Raw genomic sequence first — 4,772 nt, forward strand, 5'->3', positions numbered from 1 at the left:
ACACACACACACACACACACACACACACACACACACACACACACACACACACACACACACACACACCTTTTTTTGGTGGGATGAGCTCCACCTGAGCCTCGATGCTTTTAAGAACAACGACCAGCCATGAATTCTTTGATGGAGCAGCTTGGAGGCTCGCTGTGTTCTTCTGGTTTCTGTATCCATAATGCATCAAATAGGACATGAGTACCTACATATATAGGAATGAGTACTTTATATGGATTATGTTTTTATCTTATTTTTTTAATGACTTTGTATTTCAGATCTGGTTCATTATTAAGGTTATGTTGTTAACTTTTTCTGTAGATCCAGTTAAAACAGCGTTAAAAGACAAAAAACATGAATAAATAAATATTGGAGCTGAAAGAAAATTTCACTAACTGGCTTCAACAGGCTTTGAGGATTCTAAGGCATCTAATCATGGTAATGGACTGATTCTTATATAGCGCTTTTCTACAATGACCTTGTGCATAATTTATGTATTTTGTGTAACACCTGAAAGAATAAGTTTTACCTGCAGGTTTTCTGAGGGGTATTTTCTTCTTCAAGGATTAAATTCAGTTTATTTCCTGCTTCTTAAGTGTCAGTACTTTCAATATCTTACTTCTAATTATAGTCATCTTTCATCTGATAGAGCCACATATCACAATTCTGTGAACTGTACTCACATGTCAAACACATAAGTGAAACAAGAGGAAAAAGGTAGGAAGGCAGAAACAGGGAGCATAGATATGGAACACTTCAGTTGCTTTACTTGAATTCATAATGTTGACCCTGTTAGCTTTTCCTTCGTTATGCTTATTCTTCTGATTCACTGCTTTCAAGTATTAGCCTTGCTCAGTCTTGAACTCAGGGACTTTACAAAGAAAGAGAATAAATGAGTATTCAGCTATTCTGTCAGGAGATCTCTGACAGATGTATTTACCTCTAGCTTTGCTGGTTTGCTAGTGCTCATGTGACAGCATGTGCCTGGTCTTGATGGATTAGGATGTTTGTGTGTTAGTGGGTGGAAATTTTACTTTCCACATTACAATGCAAAGTCATATACATACTTACCAGCATGCAGTCCCCCAAATTAGTTCCAGTCCACATATCAGGAAAGATTACCTTCACATAAAGATAAATTTCACTTGAGTCAAACCCATGAGAACTGATTCATCATGTTATTATTGTACCAATCAAATGGAAACAAAAACATGTGCATCACTCAGGTGACATTTAAGTAGTACAAAAGTGTAAAGCTCCCATGTAGAGGTGTATTACTTTACACACTTAAACTACTAGTTTTATTGAGCCTCTCTTAAGGAGCACTAATCTTTATTCAGCTGTTCAGCAGTAGTTGGTTGGTTTCCACGTGTAGGATTTATAGCAGCACCTTATTTGAGCCCCTCCATCTCAGGTGCAACATTCAAAACGTTTTGGTTTGTGTTAGTAATAATATAAAGACTGGTTACTGAAATAGTGCTTTTCTGACTGAGGGGTCATCACTGCTGGGTACAGAACCACTAAAGGCCAGCCAGGAAACCAGGGGAAAATATGGATGGACGAATAAATATGATTTTTGGAGGGAAAATAAACAAAACGCACTTTACTAATGCAGAAATCTGAATCCTTTTTATTTACATTGTTGTGTGTTGACAGTTTGTGGGGAGTGGGGCTGAACTGTAATTGGTTTCTGAAGCTGGCGTGCTGGAAATAGCTTGAGAACCTCTGATTTAAAAAGGTTGAGCAAGAAAACAGAAATCTGTAGCACTTTGATTAAATGGTGTCTCCCTCTTGTGGCGAGTCCTGCCATTACAGCGATGCACATTCAATTATGTTCTCTCACATGCTCCATCTACTGTTGATGTGAGGCTTTTGCAGTCAAGGAGTTAACAGACCCATCCACACAGCAAAGATTCAAGTGAGAAAAATAAAAGGAAGCAATCTTTTTCAGATTTATTTAACTTCAATATTGCGTACATACAAAGTATCTAGAAAGCTACAAAATATCTACTATTGTCAAGAAGGCATCATAATGTTACGGAGCAAAGACAAGACCATATGCAGAACACAAACAGAGCAGAGCTTCTTTTCTCTCCTTTGCTCCAACACTTTACAGTGATGGATATGAAAAGAGATCACACATCTGTACCAAGAAAAGCCAAGATATAATTTTATAGAAAGCACCTTTTTACTAAGGGGGTGCTGAAAAAAATCTGCACACAAAACCCAAATATGTAAATGACAGTTTACATTTCATGAGCTATATGTCAAGAATCACTTTAAAGCCAGGTACCAGTACCTACTCTTAGCAAAAGCTGATATGCTTGTAGCTGCGATTCCTTGACTTGGCGCGTCCACTTTCCGGGGCAAAGAGTCCACCAGACATCCGTGCCATCAAAGGCGTCAGTCCTGCTGTTTTAGTGTTAAAATGTAAAAATGTACCAGCAGTGCAGCAGTAACATCATTACCATCTCACTGGGCTCGCAATATTACAGATAATGTCATCACAAAACCGGGTACGACTGTATACAAGTACAATAAGAAAACAGGAACATCTAACTGTAATCGATAAATGTGAACAGATACACAAGGTAAGCATAAAAGAAAAATAAAGTCCACAGTGTTCACAGAACTGCGGCAAAAATACTGAATCATTTAACTTTATCTGCACCCCCCCCCACCCCCACCCCAAGACATTGTCTGCAATTATTTAGAGCTTTGTTGATTAAACTACTTTAAGATGATTATAATTTCTGTAAGAAATAGTAAATGTTTTGAGTAATTATGATCCTTACAATGAAAGTATACAGATTTAAACACGTAAAACAATCTTAAGTTTCATTTTTAGAGTCTGTACTGTAGAATTAATATTAAATAAACATTATTTTTTCTTTTTTGTTCTAATGGATAAAAGCTCGTGTCGGTCCCTGCCTTTTCGCCATCACAGCTGTGACATTGTGAAACCATAATGCTTCCAAAAAAAGCCTTGTTTCAAAAAAAAAACTAACAAAAAACAAAAACAAAAACACTTGAGCCTGCAAGTGTGCACGAAGCAGACAGCTTCAGTGTTTTTCTGTTGACATCCTGCATGCAGTCAGTGGCCGTTCAATATTAGACAAAATCTTTAACCTTAAGCGAAGAAATAGTTGGGTTTGAGAAATCAATTTACAATGTAATAAAAATGAATATCATTTATTTCTTCTCCTTAGTAACCATGTTCCCCTGCTGTCATTACAGTCCTTTGAAAGGCAATGTGGTGATTTGTTTCACTTATGTCTTATTTTTTTTTCTTCTTCTTCTTCTTCTTTTTTTGGTCTGGCAACATTAAATTTATAATTTCTGTTTGATCTTTTTTTTTAAGCTGGAAAATCTGAACCAAAGGCACTTCCTTGCTACCATGCAGGACACAACAATAATTGACTGCATCTCTGTATTTTTGGTCTTCTGCGACAGGAAAGGCAGTCAGTCTTTTTATAGTACACTCTTAGAGAAGGAAGGAAAAAAAGAAAGGCTGATATTTTAGGAACATATTACAGCGTTACAGGAAAAATAACCTGTTTCTGAGCTTAAATTTGCAAACATAATTGAATATAAGTGTACTGCCTCTTTAAAAAAAAAAAAAAAAACCCCAAAAAACCCCCAGCAACAACAAAAACTGTATTTCTAGGAGTGTACCAATTTCGAGAACCGTGATTTCTGAGATGTGAAGATGAACCAAATAATACATCTGTAAGTTATTTCTGCCCGTCTCACACAAAACTAATTTTAGACTTAGAAAACAGGGTAAATGCAGGATAATGAGTATACTCTAAGGCACTGTACACTTAGGCTTTGGCAGATTTGAATTGTGATTTTTTTTGTTGTTGTTGTTGTCATTCATTTATTTTACACAACACAAACACAATGTAGAGATCACAGTTTTAGTGGCATCTTTTGGAGTTCACATACAGTTTGTACGTGTTTAAGGCTCGGCAATCAGCGTAGGCCACAGAAACATGTGAACATAGTGTGACCATGAAGGCAGCAACACTCTGGCTTGGAGTTATCACACGGCGATCCCAGAGTGTTGGGTGGGGGGCAAAGCCACAGCATGCTGAACGACGCATTGCTGTCTATGATTTTGTAGTGTCTCGATAGGTTAAACAGTTTTTTAGTTTTTCTTTTTTTAAAGCGCAGAATTAACAGAATAGACGCAAGCATCACTAAGGCAAGCACAGGAAGGGAAACAAAGTGCTTTCTGACCAGATACGAGTCCAATTAGAGTCATTTTAGCAGGACTCACATATTTTAAAAAAATAAAATAAAAAAATTCTCATGGCCATTGTCAGAGAAAAGATTTGATTGCAGCGCTGAAATGCTTAGCAGGCGGTGAGACTTCCTACATTTACGGAGCGGATGCAGGCAAACTGTAGTGTTTTCACAGTGCGTTCATTCTGGTGTCTAAAACTTGGGAGTGCTTCAACAGGGATAAATATTACCGAAAGCTCAGTTCTTGGCGTTCTTATGTAGTAATTTCGCAACCACCTGCTTTCGGCCACTACACGTATAGTGTTGTTCTGTTTCTTTGGAAAGTTTAACAGCTGTGTGTGTTTTCATGTCTGCGTATCTACAGTATGTATGCTCACAAATCATGAAGTACAGACATACAAAACAGCCTCAAACATATTACACAGACCGCAACCATGCCGCTGATAGAAAAACAAAAAAAGGCCCGTGTCCTTTTGTCTTTTTTTTTTTCCTTAGTCTACATTAACAAAGCAGAAAAA

Source organism: Pundamilia nyererei, unplaced genomic scaffold (genome assembly GCF_000239375.1).
Source record: "Pundamilia nyererei isolate P.nyererei 1_Seehausen unplaced genomic scaffold, PunNye1.0 scaffold00112, whole genome shotgun sequence".
In the NCBI taxonomy this organism is placed as follows: domain Eukaryota; kingdom Metazoa; phylum Chordata; class Actinopteri; order Cichliformes; family Cichlidae; genus Pundamilia; species Pundamilia nyererei.